At 37.6% G+C, this 19,833-nt stretch overlaps 1 protein-coding gene across 2 annotated transcripts in view; it reads left to right on the top strand.

The window, feature by feature from the left end:
- Positions 1 to 19,833, top strand: part of WWOX (WW domain containing oxidoreductase) — a 531,203-nt gene that overhangs the window by 339,761 nt on the left and 171,609 nt on the right. The gene's annotated exons all lie outside the window — the stretch shown is intronic.

The raw sequence follows: 19,833 nt of genomic DNA, 5'->3' as shown, positions 1-19,833 counted from the left end.
CCTGTGGCCAGCAAGAGAAAGTTCTCCTAAATGACCCCATTTGTGCTAATGTAACAATCTAATGAAAACTTTAATGCTTATGTTTGCATAATTTCAACTCATTTTTGCTGTTCTGATTATTAAAATTGCTCATTTAAGGACTGTCTTTTGTTTTGTTTGATTTCAGCATTCCCTTTGGTAGGAGTTGCAAAAATGGTGAGGAAATGGATTTAATAGACACAGTCTCAGGAATGGTTAGCTAAATGGTGCTGCAAGTACTCCCAATTTTTCCCTTTGTTCTTCTACATATGTTTAAAGATATTTCTGTTAATTTACAATTTGAAAGGTGGGTGAGGAGCAGAGAGTTTGAAAAATAGATTACTGTCTTCATTAATACAGGTTTGACCTACAAAGTCTTCACGTACTTAATGATTAAAAACCAAAGTACTAAATAATAAATTATAAGAATTTATAGGAGTCATCATCTTGAAATTAGCTTACTGAATGTTCTTATCATAATAAATCTGAGTGGGTGTCTAATTTAGTGTTAGCTGACTAAAATTATATGTTGCAGTCAGATAAAAAAAAAAGAAAAAAACTTTTGTTTCAAGAAAAATGATATGAATTTAATCAGAAATAATGCCAAAGGCTACCATATTTTGTTGTGTCTACTTTGCAGAAACTTTGGCAAAACTGGTACTGGTAGAATGAAAATCAATTTCAATTTTTGAATCTGGCAGAGAATAACATTGCCTCTAGCAATTCAGTGAGGTTTATGGTGACGCTTCCCTTACTGCTATAGCCAGTCAAAAACCCAGGAAAGAAATGACGAAATATCTGCTATATCTCTTATTCAATCTAAGTATAGCAGAAGCATTTGCAAAGATCTTTTTATGTGATTGTAGAAAAATCTCTCTCTTCCTTCTTTATCTCTCACTGTTATAAAAGTTATTTCTCAATTCGGTTAAGATGTATTTCTCCTCACATATGAATAAGGAACCCCACATACAGACCTGAACATTTTTAGAGCTGGTAAGCTGCTTCTAAAATTCACCTACTGGGAAGCCTTGAAGGAGAAGAAAGGAAAACAAATATTAAATTAGGAAGTATATAAAAAGCAATGCAAATCAATATTTTGCTTCAGTCCAGACAGTAAAAGATAGGGTCCTGAGCCCATTCTCAGCACAATCATTCCAAGCCTTCCTACAATGCCAAAACAAGTAGCTTTGGCGAGCGTAGAGCTAACTAACCTACATGCAGGCACTCTTTCTGTTGACAGGCTTCTCTGAATGGAGCACTGGGACCCTAGTTGTAAACGGGTGCTAAAATCATAGTAAAATAGCATTAGAGGGGAAATTTCTTTCGGCAGTTTATAAGGAGCAGTAAGAGCTGCAGAAAGCAGTCAGGTTCTGCTTTATCCACTCACTTTGCCTCAGTCCCTCACCCTAATTAATTAGAGGGAAATATGCCTTCCAGAGAAGACGAAAGTACATTTGGGATTTTCATCAGGAAGTCATAGCTCTTGTGGTTAAAAGGGGAAAGATTTGTTGTTGTTGTTTTAAATATTAAAAATTTTAAATGTGATTCACTAGTACTTCATTTTTATCATTAGTACCAATTCTGCAGTGCTAAATGCTGTTGATAATATTTAAGTTTCTTTATGTAAACATAATTTTTGATTGCAGATTCCTAATCAGAACTAGAAAAGCCATGTGCTTCAATCATTTTTTCCCAAAGAGCTCCTGGAGATCAGATTCATCTCTGAAAATGCTGATTAGTCGTGTTTCATTACCTCCTTTCAGAGTATTCAAATGTCAGAAAAAAAAAAAAAGCGCAAAATAAAGATGAGAGTATATGAATGAAAATTAGGTGCATTATTCAATTAAAGGAGCTTATTTCTCTCATTTTCTAAAAAGCTTTTACCTTAGCAGCTTCCTGCAGTTGGACCCAGTGTATACCCGTGCTGCAGCAGTGTGCTTAGACTGTGTGCAAGCATGAGGTTCCTTCTGAGCGCTACTCACCGGATATGCCATAAAATGGGGAGCAGCTTAGGTAATTACTATGTCACACTGCGTAATCATTGTTTAATTGGGAAAGAAGATGCTTGTGAAATTTTGTTAGCCTAATCATCAACAGTCTGATCCAAACTCCTGTTGTTTTTTTAGGAGTGAAGATGAGCTCCATTCTTAATCTTAGTTTTATTTTCCATCTTTTAGACACAATTGCAAGCAGTCATCCCAGTGGCTGCAAAAGCACTGAAATATGGCTGCTGCAGAGAGTGACTTCCTAAGCTGTGATCTCAGCATGCGGGTTCTGCAGGACAGACACATGTCAGAACAAGTCCTTGTGTAGTTGCTAGCGTAGCAGACACTCGTCGCAAGGGGCCTTTGGACGCTGCGTTATACAATGACGCTCGTGGAGCCAAGACTCGGTGTCACTGTTCTTCCCTCCAGCAGCAGGTACCCATCAAAAGGCAGCAGTGGTAAAGTAAGTCTATTAATAGCACAAGCTGAATGATTGGGCTATAGCGAAAACAGGGGGGGAAGATATGTTCATTTAATAGTCAGTATTCCTTTCCTTTGGTTTGATCAGCAAGATCTTCAGGGGTGGACTGAAGCACGTCCACTAGGTGCCCTGTGCATCGCGTAGGTGAGGTGTCACCACAAGTTTGCTGCAGGGATGCGTACTAGCAGCATGTTTCATCTGTAAACTCTCCATTGCTCACCGGTATGCTGCAGAAACTGTAGGTGAAGCCTCAGCCCAGCATATATGCAGAGGGATGTTTTATGCTCTGTTCTGTATCCCTTTTCTTTCATCCTTCTGCAGAGTTGATCATAGGATATGGTGATGTTTCGGTGTACAGTAAAATATAACCCATACACAAACACAGAGCTAGTTTCATGGTTAGTGAAAGAATACTTCTTTTATAAGAGTTTTGTAGTGGAAGATTTGTAATGCACTGATTTTTTTAACCATGTTTTTTCAAGTATCATTCATATTACTAATGTGTGTGTTACTTCTAAAGGCTTGACTCGGCAATGTTCGCGTCTTCCAGATTTCTTGCCACCAATGTGCAGCTGTGTTACAATGCAAGGTCACATTTATGTCACATATGCAGAAATAACAGAAGTTGCATTCAGTCTGAATTAACATAATGTCTCCTAAGATTTCAGTGGGGGAAAAAAAATCTCAGCATGATCTTTTAACACCAGAATTCAGGAGATGCCTCCAGCACGGGCTCTAGAAGCACTTGATTACAGACCTGGTCAGTGAGAACTCTCTGCACTTGGATACTATAATCTTTTTTTCCTAATCATTTTGCCACAAGTCAGTATTTAGTGCAAATGATCAGATTAGTTGTTTTTTCTGTTTTGTTTTAGTAGATCAGGTTTTTAAGATAAAACTGGACACAGATGCAAGTTTGTAATGCATACAACATTAAACACTATCAAATTTCTTTGTAACAAAGTAGTGTTTGTTTTCTTTCTCCCTGCAGCTTGGTGAAGTTTACAGATCCATGTAGCATTATGCATATACAGAATTTTCCTTAGGATTCAGCTGGCCTATTAAGAGCAGATTGTGAGAGAAGAGAACATGTGCAGTTTCCAAATCCGCTAGACTTTGTACCCAGGTCTGCAGAGCAAATCAACTAACACTTCTGTAAAATTAAAGAAATTAACAGCTTTTTCATCTTTACAAGAAATTAATGAGTGAGTAGATAAAGTAGGGGACAGAAGATCAGTTGCTTTTCTAATTTTATAAAGGCTTGTGGTTGAAAAATATAAACACACAGCCTGCTGGCCAGGTAGCTTGTTGTTATGTTGGGGTTTTTTTTCCACATCAGTGATAATCTTCAGTCCTGCAAGTTAGTAAAACCAAGACCACTTGCCATAGCTATAAGCTATCAATAAAAATTAATGTACCAGAGGGAATTGAAAGGAAAAAAATGTACTTAAGTGTTCAGGGCCATCGAGCCACCCATGCATCTCTGCAAGTGTATTCTGGCGATAGAGCTGTTATTGTTGCCATGGGCTGCCATTTAATGTTATTTTCCTAAGTAAATGCTTCTGTGCTCTGATCAAGGACATTGGCATTAAACCAAGACAAGTCTTCAGAAAAAGATGGTGCTGAATGGTGTTGAATACTGTTCAACCAGACCTGGTATCAGAAGATAACTGAAGCCCCTCTCCTTTGAAAATCAGTTCAAACACAGGTGTTTAAAATCCTTTCAAGAAGAGAAGAGTCCTTCTCTTTTCCTCTTTCTCTTTTTTTCTGAAATATTATTCAGGTTGTTTTTTTTTTAAAGAATGACAAGAGGAATTAAAATAAAAAGACTGGGATATATGCACTCTAAAGTGGTTTTAACTGAGAAGAATGGGAATATCAATAACAAAGTCAAAATCCCCCCCCCCCAGATATATATTTCTGGGATGGGTTTTTCTGTTTGTCTGCCTTTCCAACAGGTTCATTGCTGTTAAACCAAGGGCCTCCCCTGTTAACTACATCTCCCTCGTAGTTTTTTCTGGGGGAAGATGGTCATGGCTCTGTATCCAGCCTTGAGTGCTGATGCCAATGGTGTGGTTCTGTTCAAAGGGAAGGGACAAGAGGTGTATAGTCACCCCCAGTGTATAACTATATCGAAGTAAAGGATTTTCTGCTGAGAAGGACTAGCGTTGATAGTGTTGTCTGATTGTTTTGGCTAAAATTCTAACTGTACTGTATTTGTCAGCCAAGAGAGTACATTTTAAACAAGGAGTGCTGCTGGGTTGTCCCCTGGCACAGCTGAACCCACATGTGCTAAAAGAAAAGAGAAAAAAAGACATGGAAAGAGTGTTCGTTTGCAATGATCTGTGTACAGGAGCTGTACGCAAATGTAGAAAAACAAAGTCCTGTAGCAAGTAAGCTATCCCCCACGTCAATTTTGCCATCGGTCTACAATCTCCATTTCTTCCTCAGGATGATTATTGTATTAAACTGTTACGTTTGATTCTTTTGTAGTTAAAGCACTAAAAGTACATTCATACCCTTAAAGTAATAAAGGGCAGAGTCTGTGCCCCAGGGGCCTGACACCATCACTTTGGGTACGGTGCACTCTGTGGCTGCAGCACAGAATGCTTTTGGGTACACGGTAAAGAGAAATGGCATTTACCATCATCGTTTACCTGTACGAAGGGTCTGTCAAAGTGAAACCTTGTGCTTTTTGCTGCAGGTGTAAGAGAGCAGCAGGGTGCAATCCCTGTGCACATTTATTTTTTAAATCAAACTTTGTTAGCCCAGAACTTAGTGAGGAAAAAAAGGAGGATGTTACAAATGAAAAGGCTGACCTGGCTTTTTGGTGTATGTTATTGATAGTATATAGACAGTCACACTTATTTATAAATCTTCCAGGGAGTAATACTTGTTTGAGCCATTCTTCAGGGTTATTCAGCATGTTTTGGTCCTCCACCCAGCTTCCAGTCCAATAGCTACCCTTTGCTTTTAATGGTGGCGTTTCATGTGTGGCAGTTCCTCATAAAAAATGCCCATACAGGGTCAGACCAGGGTTCAAACCAGCCTAGTACACTTCTCTGGCAAATGACAACAGCAGAAGCCATAGGAAGAGGTGAAAAATCACCAAATAGAGAATTTTCTCCCAGCCTCTAATAACTTAATCATTTTTTTACTTACAAACTTTTAGCATCCACAGTGTCTTGTGAGAGGGATATAACAGCTTAACTTCATATTGCATAAATAATTCAGTGACTTACTTGTTTCGAGCGTGGAACCTGCTGGTGCTATCTAATGGCACCAGCTCCTGTACTGAAAGAGGCAGCCTGTCCCTATTCACCCTCTCCAAGCTGCTCATAATTTTGTAGACCATAAGAATGTCTCTGGTCAGCTGTCTCTTTGTGAGGAAGAAGATCCAGAATTTAATTGTATATAGAAGTCACTCCATAGCACTAATAATCTTTTTTTGTCCTTCTCTGTAAGTTTCCAGTGCTGTGATAATTTTTCAAGATGAGGGTACCAGATATTCACACAGTTTTCAAGATGCAATCAGATCGTTGGTTTATACAGTGGCATAATTATCTTTTATTTTCTTCTCTGTTCCTCTCCTAATAAATCTTGGCTTCTTATTTCTTTTTTAATTGCTACTGAGCATGGAGCTGACGTTCTCACAGCACTGTTACAACCCCAAGATCTTGCTCTTGTATCCTAAGAAGTTCAGTGCAGCCATGTTAAGTTGCATTTATTTTTTCTCATGTGCATCACTTGACATTCATCTACATTTAATTTCATCTGCCATTTTATTGCCTAGTTACTGAGCATCATGAGATCTTTCTGCAAGTCTTCACAGTCAGCCTTCATCCTTGCTGGTGTGACTAGTTACACTTTTTTTTCCAGCAGTGGTGAGGAGGGAGGGGAAAAAATGGACAGGCAACTGTAGACTGTGCCACATGGATGCAAACTATTTAGAGTGAAATCCAGTGATCCCCACTAGAGGCAACGTGATTAATGGAACTGAAACCTCAAAAAAATGGTCTTGCAGCTACATTTTTAATGCATAATATTTGTGTGAGTTTGACATTCAGCAAAATGCTTTCTCTCATGCCTGGTTTGAAGTTAAAAATATAAACGGAATGTCCTAGATTTTATTTATGCATCTAAAGTTGTTAAGGAGGTAAAGGAGAAATGAGAGATAGGCAGCCCAGATTACCTATCTCCAAAGTACAGTCCCATCATTTGCTGAAACTTCTCCTGTTGGTTGAATCATTCAAAGTTGGGTTGATTTTGGTAATTTAGAATTATATATATTTTCATTGAGTAAGCAGATGTTTGTTTCATTGTCCAAGGAAGAAGTCGTAATGTTTACTTTGTGATCTTGGAGGGATCAGCATAAAAATGCATCTCTGTCATGCACACACACAAATACACACATTGCTGGCAATGGATTTCCTAGTACCAATTTTAGCTAATGTTGCAGATTATGAATAATTGAAAAATGTAGTGGAAATGAATTTTGTGTGAGCGATATCTAATGAATATTTGGGAGAATGTCTGAACTGTTGCTTAAAGGCTTGCTACACTGCTCTGTGTACAAAAAAAGACCTGCAGACAGCTTACACTGAAATTTTGAAAATCCTAGGGAGAAAGAAGTTTAACGGAAAGCTTTTACAACTGTATGAGTTCCACAGCATTGAATTAAGTTAATAAATGAGAGCTTAATATCAATGAAAAGTAAATGCACGTCTGGATTTTGCAAATCTCAGCATTCCATGGCATTAGAAACTCTCCCTGTCAAATGTGATGTCTTCAGTGGAGTTTTTAAGGTATCTCTAAAATTGTGTACATCAAAGGTTCAGTATTGTTTCATTACATTTTATTTTAAGTGAGGGAAAGTGCAGTTGCATTTGGAAAAAATACTCCTCTTTGTCATTCTAAATTGAGAAGTAGGAGTGAAGATAACTAGGATTATAATCATCAGAGTTTGTAGCATTTTAACAATGTGAGGTACCCAGTAAATTTGGGGTTTTTTCCTTCAGTACAGTGAAAAACATATGCTTTGCCAGTCTTTGTAGATGTTTTTTTACTCTTTCTATGAGGAAATGTTTACTCTGATTGTCTCTAATTTAGAAATCTTTATTTTTCACTTGTCTAATCATTTGTATTGAGTTAAAAGTAGCAAGTCAAATTGACGTTATCTACACAATATAAGATTTAGTTTTTGCTGGTGTAGTTAATTCCCCCTTACTAACCATCCCCTTTTCTTTTTCTTTTTGCTCTTGATACTCAAATTGAGGTCTTTTGTCTGTCCTCTTAGCTCTTACCTTTCACACATTAAATTTCATTGCCAGCACTCTGAAAATCCAAATAGCTTATGCCATTTGCACTACCATCATCAACCTTCTCTGTAACCTCAGAAAAGTCAAGGAGAATAGTTAGGCGGATTTCTCCCTCTTAAATCTCTACCAGTTTTTTTTCTATTATGTTACAAATATGTGTTCCTTTCTACCTTGCCTGTCAGAATGGCTTTCAACTGTTTTCCTTGCTAATGTTGACAAGGTGATTGACTTGCAGATTTCTATAGCAGTTTTAGACCTTTACAAAAAAGAGAAAGACTGCTCTTGTATTCCACAAACTTTTTTTTTTTTAACTGCTTGAACTTCAATTATTATTTGTGGCCTACAGATCTTTGACAAGAATAAATCTTAGAGTATCTAGTCTGACAGACTCAATTTTTATTTTGAATTGCCTCCTACTTCTCTAGTAGTAGGCACTGTGGTAATTATATACATAGTCAATGGATGACAGCCAGGATATTGTTATTGTAGTCTTTCATTTAGAGAAAGTATTAATTTCATATTTCAGTTGTTTTACATGCTGTCAGGGTATAATTCTTTTCTTGATTCTAGAGCACTGAAAAGTAAAAGTTCTGGGCAGTTCTGCTTCAATTCTTTAGCCACATCTGTTTTAATTGTTAAGATTTTATTTCTCTTTATTGATGTCACACAAGTCTGTAGGGCTTTATCCTGCAGAAATTTTTTTAGTATGCTCTTGTAAGTCTTATATAATCAATTTTGATGAAAGTTTGCAGTTTGTATTGATTATCGTCAATGAATATTTTTATGTTTGTATTTAAAAATGAAAAAAAAAAGTGCCTATGGGTGATAGTTCATTAGCTTATAAATATAGTATAACTTCCTGCATAATTACAGGTTTTTATAATTTTTATAATGCTTTTTGCTTATTTTGCTCTGGATAATTTTCAAAGTACTATTATTCCCTCAAGAGATGTCTAAGAGGCAGAATTTCTGGCTATTAAAGATTTGCCATCCCACAAGCAGCAGACTGAGAGTGCCTTCAGGTTATTTATAACTGGATTTTATCTCAGAAAATTAACTAAAGATAAACCAAAATTCTAGGGGAAAATGCCTTAAACATCTCATATATTATGCTATGCTCAAACAGCTATTTTAATTTTAACAGCCTGGCAAGCCCAGTGGAACTCTTTTTCTGGTTTTGGGCACAAAATAAGATAACACTTTTTTAATTCCTCCAGGAGATCATCGAAGCGCACTTAAAGTGGAGGCATAAAATATGAGTTTACAATGTGATATATTTAAGCTTCACATGTTAGTTTAATTGATTTTCTGTGTTTGCTAGTCCTGAGAGCCCCAGAACTCCTAATTTGCCCTTTAAAAAACACTAGTACATTTCCAAAATGTTGTGTTAGCAGGCAAGGCCGTGTCGATCTGTTCTACGGAAGGTTCCGCCGTGCCCCGGTTCCCCTAGTGCTACAACCCTTGCCTGGCCACCAGCACCCTAGCTTCTGCCAACCCTTCAGCAGACACACACCTTCACATGCCTGCAGAATCCCGCTGCTCAAAGCGGGCCACACGCGCAGACAGACTTGTGCATCCGATGCGCGTTGCTAAATTGGGGATAGAATCTGTTAGCTGTGATTTGTGGGTGGGCTTTTGGGGGGCCTTTGGTGCGAACAGGGGAAATGAGCCTGCCGAACACAGAGCACCTCAGCTGGATCGCTTGTGAAAATTTAGGGGTCTGACGTGATTAAGCTTAAAATAACAAACTCATTTTCTTTCTAGCACCAGTTATGTTTGAACTTAGGTCTAGAGGGGTGAAAGGTTATTGCAATAATTAATTGTAACTTACAGTACAATTGGTGTTTAAAAAAAGAATGGTAGCTGTAAGGCATGTTTTAATCTTCCTTCAAGGAAAAAGTGCTATCAGATTGCAAGGGCTAAATAGTTGCAGTTTCTCAGTGTGCCTTGTAAACAGAATGACGAGAAAGGGGTTTTCATGACAAACCTGTGAACTATGATTATTAACACCTTTTCTTCACGTTTATAATAATAGTTTATATTAATAGTACCTTGCATTTATGATTATATAGTTATGATGCACAGTTGAGTGACCTTTGCAAATGGCAAAACTATTAATGATTTCCTCTGGCTTTTGCTTTTAATTGTTCACCTATGTGAAGTAGAATACGGACTATAATGGCTAGGGTAAATAAGGATAAATAAGTAAACAAGGTAAATAAGTTCATATCAATGTTGTCACCTAGCAGAAACATCTTAACATTTGCATTCAGTTTTTTTAGGCTTAGATACTACAATTAAAAAAACTGGCTTTTTGTTACAGGTTATGGAACATAAACTGATACACACATACACATTTTTATATATAATATGCAGCTTGGATGGGAAGTTTCCCATAACATCTTGAAAAATTTTAGTCAAGCAGGATTGTAAACTGTTACTGTATGGATTTGTTTGTACAGCCCAAGTACATCACTTCTTCAAGACAAAAAATAAACTGACTTTGAATTTTGGTTGAAAATTGCATGAAGAAATTAGTGATCACATTATCTGCCCATTTAGACTTTGTGCCTTTAATAAGTGGAATGGTGGCTAAAAAAATATGGCTCAGTGTTGATTTCTGCCATCTGTATTTTCTTTCGCAAATTATCTGGTCTTATAAATATTTGAATAACTTCTATTCAGAATAAACACTTCCAGTTTAGCACAAGAACACACTTTGGCTCTTGAGATCATAACAATTGAATAAATTAATATTGATTTGCTAAGAAAATACTTCTTCATCTAGTAAAATATCTCCTACTGTAGTCTGGAACAAATTTAAAAGAATGAAAATAGTTCTTGTCCGTTTTTCTAGTGAAAGTCATTATGGGTAGCATCGCACAAAGTTCATGGGCTGTACATTTGAGAATATAGATTACATAGAAAATTTCCTGGAGATGCAAGGAAGGGAAAGTTAGCTATGCATACAGATTCAAACTGAACCCTAATATATATAAACCCCAAATTTTTAAAGAATTCTTTAGAGGTGGGCAATTTGCGTGGCCGGAACAGTGTGGTAGACCACTATTTTGAGGTGTCTGCTTGCCATTAACAGGATTAATCTACACGGCATGAATTTACAAGATTTCCAATTGCTACTAACATTTATTAGAAAGAGGAAAAGCTACTTGTTTGAATTACTGAAAATTAAGGGTTTTTTTAACTAAGCATTGCGATTTTGTACACGAGAGTCTGTCTTGTGTAAACTCTGTGAGTTCCACGCTGTGCCTCTCAGAGTGAGGTGAAACACGAGCCAAGACAACCCACCATGGGTAGGTGAGGGTGTCCACCCCAGCCCAGGAGGAGAGGTCACCCTGGCACCTCTGTCTGCTCGCTGGGCGAGAAGAGAACAGGGCTGTCCCGGCAAGCACGCACCTGACCTGTGGTTGGAGAGCCTCAGCACTGCCGCAGGGTGTTGTATAGCGTGGTTCCTTCAGGAATGGTGGTACCGATGGGCAGTGGACGAGCTGTAGATCAGGAGGTAGCAGCCTCACTGCATGTGCGCAGACCACCTGCACCATAGGATGCATAGGTCCGGAGCATGGTGATGCCGCGTGCTGGTACACAGGGAAGACATCAGGCCTTAGGTGTAAGGTGTCTCAGATTTCCAGATATCCAGCAGCCCAGCTTCTGCTCCAGGTAGGCTGTCTGACAGCCTGAAGTCTGGAACGAATAGCTACATTATCTTCCACAATGGAAAAACTTTGCAATAAAAGTGCATGTCTGTGGGCACCTGGCCATAGGGTCAGTCCCAATGTGTGTGTACAGGACATGGGTCACTGCATAAATAAATGCGGTCAGCTTTTCAACCAACTTCGGGAGTCCCGAGAGATCCCAAGAAAAATTACACCTTAAAAAGGGATTTGGCAATGCCAATTTCTTTGCAGTGTGCCGGTCCTGTGATCCCCCAGGTTCAGGACTGGAGGCAGGTGCTCTCTTAGTTGGCACGGGTCAGCTCTCAGGGAAAGACAAAAGAGGAATGAAGAGGCCTTCAGCAAATAAACACACACAACTAAATGTTATTGTCAGTTTTACAGGTATGTGTCTCTCTGGCTAATTAATATGGGTCTTTATAAACTTTGGCCGTGCTTTTGTCCTTCAAGTCATACACAAATACTCAGCATATCCAGTATTTGCATTTGACTCAGACCTCTGAAACGTCACAGTTTTCCATTTTTCACTGAAAAAAAGAAAAAAGAGAAGAGAAAAGAAAGAAAGTGGAAAGAAGGAAGGAACACACAAACCAAAATAAACCTGATATTTCATTTGCATTTTCCTGATAGATATTGAGTTCTTTCCATATACTTGTACATTAAGGGTTTTGCTGAGTGAGCTAGGACACTGTCTCTTTAAGTGTTTAACAGTAATTGGTTCATGTCCTGGTGTTCATTGAAAATCCTAGACATTTCATGGAAAATCTTCTTAATGAGGGAATGAATTTTTCATTCACATTAGAAAGCTCACTCTGACAAACAATTTCTAAATAAAACTTTGGCGACATGACATCCCATATTGGACTTGACAAAGAGGACAGGTGCATTAGAATAAAACTGTATGGCGATCCTTCAAGCTGTCAGCCATGAATATTTTATTTCTTAATGAATCATCTTTGTGAAATGAACTTTCTTGTTGTAGTGTCAGTGCCATTTACAACAAAAACCCTGCTCCTTTTAAAAGGTGAACTCCTTAAAGATGCTGATGCCTGCATAAAATACTTAACCCTAGCCAAGTTATTGGGTAAATTTAATAGTGGTGGGGTTTTTTCCCAAACTGTTTGAAATATAGTCTTACACTACCAGGTGTGACGGTCAGACACAACCTTTTGCAGTTGCGATTTTGTTAACAAAGCCATTATTCAAGGTAGATTAGCAATGAGGTTGATCCATGGGGCATAGGTTTTGTTATTAAAAAGCAAAGCATACTTGCTTAATTATTGTTCTGGTGTTTATTTTAATTTTAGTGGTATATTAGACATATTTAGTACTTCTGAATAATAGTAGATTTATATTAAAGACCTTATATAGGAATATCATAAGTCTAACAGACAACAGCCACTTACACCATCTTGTATCACTGTTCCCTACCATGCACACAGCATAAATCATAGGCAGTCCTAGCTGGTATTTTGGGGGGTTGTTTTCCCCAAAGGTGTAAAGTGGGTGCTGAGTGCAATGGGTGTGGAGGGTGGACAGTGCATGCATCCTGGAGCGTTGGCCTCCCAGTATCCAGGTGTTTCGTGCTGTCCCCAAACCGCTTGTTTCTTTATTCTAAGAGAATACAAATGTCAGATCAGTTTATTCTTCCTCACAGTTTGTCAGAGCAGATTTAAATGTACTGGTTTTGCTAACAATTTTACATTCATTGAGTTATCTTAAAAGCATATATGTTTCAGCATTTTCCTTTTGTTCTGCGAAAGCAGCTTGATTTGGATTCTCTGGGGAAAGCTCAATTTTTATTGATATTAAAAATACCCATTTGATTGCAAACCTCAAAGTGGACTAGATTCAATTTAATTTACATAATGGTGTCTTCAGGGACAAAGATTGCATGTCCTTTGTGGCATTAGTTTGTGGATGTTTGTTCCTCGCATGCGTCAAGTTCAAATTACAGGGTTTGTCATTTTACTCATAGGCTAAATGTTTTGGCTTCGGTAGATATGATTACACCCGTCGTCTTCGTAGTCCCTGACCTGTGCCCTTGCTGATACTGGATATACACGATGTCTTGCCTGCCCGTGCTCCCATCTGGCAACCTAATCTCAATGGAAAGACTCCAACAGATGAGGAGTATAGTCCTCCTTCAGTGCGGTTTTTTTATTACCTCCTTATTGTGTTCCAGTTTCTTGCTTTCCATGCTGGACTTGTATCCTGTATTAGCTTTCTTTCCAAACATCTGTGCTTATTAAGGAAAACTTCCTCAGATTCTGCTCTTGTTGAAGTCAGTAGCATCCCTTCCCACTGTCTTTAACTGGAGAAAAAATAGAGGCAAAAGCTGTTTTCGGAATGCATTTATTTACCTTAGCATTGACTGTTCACATGTCTGCTTCCATTGCATTTTTAAACGGCCTATAAAGTTTGCGGAAGCCTTCATGGGAAGACCTAGAACAGGTTTGCCGGACTTCTCAAGAAAGCGTTAAGACTATATCCTTGAAGGCTCCGTGTTTTCAAGTTGCTGTTTGTACATGAAGCCTTACATGTGCAGGAAGCATTTATCATCAGTAATTAGTAACATCAAAAAGGAGGTATTCTGGACCTAATGAAATCAACTGAAGTCCTTGAATGGGATGTCTGCTGCAGACTTTGGAGAACTAAATGTGTACTCCCATGCTTTGAAGTGGTTTTGCTGTATTACTGTTGTTTCTGTTCCGGCAGCACCTAAGGGTCAAGTCATTTTTGCTTTGCTGAGCACTGTAGAAGTGCACACCCAGAGTAAAAAGGCAGTTCCTGGTTTGAAGTTTGCAGTCCACATGTGTGACTGGGGGCCACTGATGCACTAAGTAGACAGCAGAGCACAAAGAAACCATGATACAAGGACAGATAAATCAGAATGGTCAGCAGGTTTCATCAGGCACCAACAGCCTAAATATTCCGTTTGTTGACATGACAGCAAAGGAGAATTTCTAAAAGGGATTTAAGGGTGATAAGGAGATAGTTCTATGTATGTATGAGGAAGCACTTCCCAATCTCAGAGGCAAGGTGGAAAACTGTAAAAAGTGCTTCCAGTAGATACTGGAATCTGCCATTGTGAATTGGGTGAAGGCGGGAATCAGCCTGTACTGAGGACTTATATGTGGGAGAGTGGAGGAATATGCTGTGAAGGACTTTCCATTCTCATCTTGAGATGCTGTAATGTATTTTATTGGGTTGTTAAGAGGGTCCGATCCTAGGCTGGCCGTATGAGAATTGCAATTCACTAGAAAGGTACTGGTCTTCAAAATTTCTATTGATTGAAATGGGAGTTAATGTGTGTAACAACTTCAGGATCAAGGGGCAATGATGATAACTTAATCTTCTTTCCCATATCAAATAAAAATCTTAGCTTTTTAAAGCATTCTTGCTTTTCTCTTGAAATTATCAGACTGTCTTTATCCTTCTTCAGTTTCTAATTTTGCTTTCATTTAAATCCACTTTTTTCAACAGCCTAGCAAGTACTAATCAAATAAACTTTAAAAGATTGCTCCTGATTAAATTATTTCTTAATAATGAGTTCCTGTTACCAGGGAATACAGAGTTAAAAAGGTGATATCACTAAAATTAATTAGCATAAGACATGCTGGACTGGTAGAAGTGACTGGATCTTAATCAATAGCAATATGATTACACCCATGCAGCAATTATAAATTATTTAAAACAGTACCCCTAGGTTACTGACTAGTTGCCTTTAAATTAAATTCTCTGTCAATAATTGATGCAAGGAATTAATGTGAGAACACCTTCAGTTACTGAAACTTTTTTAAGGTGGCATAAAATATTGAACTGTTGCCTGTCATTAGCAGCCATCCTGTCTCTTTTGCGCAGCATTGTTCTTTACTAAATTGGTCAAGAAGGACCTCCAGAGCATGAAAGATGACTAATGATTCTGAATGCTGTGCTCACTCTTCTTCTAAGGACACTGAGACTGAGAAATATAAATTTCATGTATGAGAGGAAGTAGAAACTGTTGAGACCGGTAAAGCTCCTTGAAGCTTTGAAGCAGTGAAACGAAATATGTTCTTGCGTGGTTTTTGGATTTCATTAGATGAGGAGGATAAAAGGAAAAGAGGCTGGAATGTGCCGGTGTGTAAGTGGTGTTCAGAAGACTGTTGATTTGTTCGGAGTGGCAATTTTCTTCCTGCAAAACACACCGTAATACCCACTTATAGATGAGTTTAACAGAATTCCTTCTCTCCTTTTCCTTGGTATGCGTTTCTTATCTATGTTTAGTGTTTTGTTGCAGCTGGGATACATGTGATTTTACTTCTTTCAAGGAGAGGAAAGAAAATTTAATAATTGCAATCTTAGTAATATCAGAGAGGAGGGTGCCACACTTCAGTGTGTCTGTTGCTGAGATCAGTGCTAATCTCAGTGTGCACTGGAAGAATGTCCATATGTGAGATTTACATAAAAATTTGATCACTACTTCTGCTAATGATTGTTCTTTTTGCTATGTAGACAAAAAAAAAATTGAGTAATTTGGTAAGCATTTCCTAGGTTAATGTGGCATATTTTAAGACAGTATGTTTTTAGAGAGCACCAATTCCCATGTATATTTTAAGATGCAAAAAGAACGTAACTCTAGAAAATATCAGGATACTTACAGTGACATGATTCTTGTAAAAATCTTACATTTGAAAATATTATGAAATCATAAGATTTTAGCTTATATAAATCAGAATTATTGTCAAGGTATTGCCATAAATTCACAGAAGCCAGGAAGTTCAGTGATGAAGCCTGGAACTGGGAGACGACGTTTGCTCCTACTTTTTGGCTTTTGCTTGCTTACTGTGGGAAGCTGGCAAAGCTACATTGACGTGTGGACACAGCAGAAATAATTCTAAAAGAAAATCACTCTTCTTGACATCCTTTTCTCTTCCAATTTCCTCTTGTTTTTCACTTTGTGTCCAACATACTCTGTTATTCTTACTGCTGTTATAAAGTATCTCTTTTTAAGTGCTGCTGCAGGGATGAAGATTAGTATCATGCTACATAAATTACACCTTTACTTTAAATATGTGTATCAGAACATCAGTTTATGTAGTAGCACTCAAAAAATTACACTTTGGGGAATTTATTAAATAAAGGGACACCAGAATTTTCTTCTTTTTTTGTTTGTAACAGCTGTAAAAATTATGTGTCAATGAAGCTTATTATTACCAGTGAAGGGCTTTTGGTATATGTTGTGGATAAATATGGATCATGGATGAGGAAAGTGCTAGAAAAAAGGAAAATTGATCTACCTATTTGCAGAGTTTTTTAATGGTGCAACAGAGATATATTGAATGTTTACTCATTATAATATAGTATTTCTCATTTTCTAACCAGATTCCTTTGACAAGGTTTGGGGTTAATGTAGTGAATGCAATATTTAGGTCAGTATTTCAGGGGGGGGAAAAAAAAAAAAAAAGCAAACCAAAATCCAGATTATGCCACAAATTCCATAGGATGGGGAAAGGTACTTCTTGTCACTCTTTGAAGCCTTTAGTCTAGCACTCTTACAGCTGTTTCAGCCCCTCTGCATGTTCCCAGTAGGTCTTCTGGATCTTGATGGTGGTACAGAAGAGTGGAAATCATGAAGGGAAAGACGTTATGAGGTCTAGAAATTTATAATTTTAGGTCTGGTGGAATTTGCCTCCACTCTGAAATTGCGCTTTTTAACATAAATGTTAATATTTAGGAGCACAGGAACAGTTCAGCACTATCAATGAGTCCTACCCAGATAAGCAACTGAAGAGAAATGAAGCATAAAAAGGCAGTGGTTGAGTGAAGAAATCAGGAACCTGTGACTTTCATATCTCTCTCCATGCTACTGAATCACTACATCGCCTCGGGCGGTTCAGTTCCATTTCTGTGCCTTGCTTTCCTCATCTATGAAAAACAAATGGTAATGCTGCAGGGGGTGATGGGAGAGTTATTTGGTTAAGAGCTAGTTAGTGTTTTGAAAGTGTAAGGCTAACTTTGTTACCTTGCTTATCACTCACTGAAGGTACCTGAAGGATATTGCTTTAGTGCATAATTGGTCCAGGGTGCAGTGTATGTGCCTTTTTTATATTGAATTCTAGCAACATTGAAATGACATTTATATAATTAAAGGCAGCTCACAAAATGCCTTATAGTAATAGGTTTAAACTCTTCATTAACAAAAAAGAAAGCAAACAAAAAGATTTGTGGAACCTGCTATTTGATATTTTTCATTGATTTTAGCTAATGTTAAATAAGAAACAAGGATCTGATTTGCCCACTGGTGTTCATAGTGCATGGTAAGAGTTTGCATTTTAACACATAGGAACCTCAGCTACTCCTGTGAGCTGACTGTGCTGACTAAATGTTTAGTCAGAGTTTCGGTCTAACTAAGCACTCCTATGTACACAGGAAGACACTGTCTGTATGTTTACCTCAATAGCTAAAATTTCTGTGTCTTATAAAATAACTTTCATCCATGTTCAATCCTCTTTTAGTAAAGCACGTATCAAGTCAATGGACTACCTGCACAATATCAACTCAGTAGCTGGTGCCTAGTTTCATGTAGCTGAACAGTCCCAGTGTAAAGGTTTGTGGTCTGTTTATAGAACTACTTATTCTTTTTCTCTTCATATGCACTTCTTTTTGCTGTTTTCTTTCTATTAAAAGCCTAACATCCTGTGCTGGCTGTAAAGCCAGCTAAGATTTCTTCTCACTAGAGTGCAACTGCAGTATCTCCCTCCAAAAAGGATTGCAACATCTCTGCAGTTTAGTGACTTGGAACTTTGTCTTCACTTGCTCATTTTTCTCTTCAGTCCTTTGGCACTTGGAGAGTGGGAAATTTAACAAATGGTTAGAAATCCTCAGTTGTGCATTGGCCCTAACTTTTATGCAGGAGATTTTGCGTATATAACTCTTATGCTGATGAGCAGTTGCTCATTTTATGGATTTTTAAGCAAGCATGGAAAATATTTCAAGCTAGGTAAAGATTTTGCTCGTCTGAAATATGAAAAATTTCACTACTTTCATCCTTTCTTTCTGTATTTTCTTTCACCTCAACACATAAATTGCATTTTCTTTGGGAAACCAAAATGAGCTTGAACTAGGAAGCTGTGTTTCAAAACATTAAATATAAATATATTTGAACAAGAAAATAGAAACATTAAAGAATAAAAATTAAAAGCCCCATAAATCCCAGTTCATCCCTGTCCACTCCTGCTGAGCAAAAGATGACCCCAAAAGAAATGCAATTACTGAAGCAAAACGGCTATTCATTTCACTGATGTTAGACCAAGTGGAAAATAAAGTCTTAGGAGCTGTTTTGGTTTTCTTTTTCCTGTTCTTCTTTGGGTTCACCGTACTTGGTAACAGATAATACATAGTTTTGAAGACAGCCTTCTATCATACAGTTTGGATTAACGTTAAACTTCACCACAATCTGAAAATTATCATTTTTTTCTCTGCAAAATTGGTTAATGTGTCCAGGATACATTACTTTGGCCAGCTCAGGCATCATGCTTGCACAAGCTACTCAAGTATTTCTTCTGCCTGACTGATTCTGTGGGAAGATGTGAGGGAGGTGGAAAATGCCATGTTAAAGTAGGATGAAATGAAATTAGAAAACAGAAAAAAGCCTGATTGAAACTATGTATGACAAGTGTTGTTTCTGCTTTTAAGAAACGTAAGAGACCAACCTCTCAGACCTCACAAAGATCTCCAGTTTTCCATGCCAAAGATGTTTTGAGAAATCGATGACTAAATTTGTCCAGGATTTGTAGTTTAATTCTCAGAATTTTCATTGACAATCTGATTAATGGGTTATTTCCGTTTTTCGTCTATCTTAAGTTAGTTTTACAAAATATACAAAAAGCATACTGTTCTGAAACAGGGTTACGTGGCTAAAATGAAAGCATATGTGAACTGCAAAATCCTACGCCTATCAATACCGTGGCTTCAACCATATTCTTCCCGTAATACTGTGCCTGTGTTGGTTTACGAGAACACGTATGCATATATGTACGTGTGCGAGAACTTGTGTGTGTTATGCATCAATGTTATTGCCCTTCATGAAAAAAATCAATATGCTTTGCTTGAATTGTTTCCATAATGATTGTAGATTGGTGTTAATGTGTAATATCCGGGTTTGAAAACCACATTTCAAGGTCTGATAAATTTGCCAGAGGTAAAAACATACTTAAAAGGGTTATTGACTTGCCTGATAAAAGTAGTAAACAAAGTCTGTAAAATTACCATTATTGTTTTTCTTGTCTAGTTTTGGAATCAAAATGCAGTTGTGCATTGGTTTAGGAAGTGACCATTTGTAAAGTTTGAGA

This window comes from Falco rusticolus, chromosome 15, assembly GCF_015220075.1.
Source record: "Falco rusticolus isolate bFalRus1 chromosome 15, bFalRus1.pri, whole genome shotgun sequence".
NCBI classification, from domain to species: Eukaryota; Metazoa; Chordata; class Aves; order Falconiformes; family Falconidae; genus Falco; species Falco rusticolus.
This window is presented reverse-complemented; position numbering and strand designations above follow the sequence as displayed.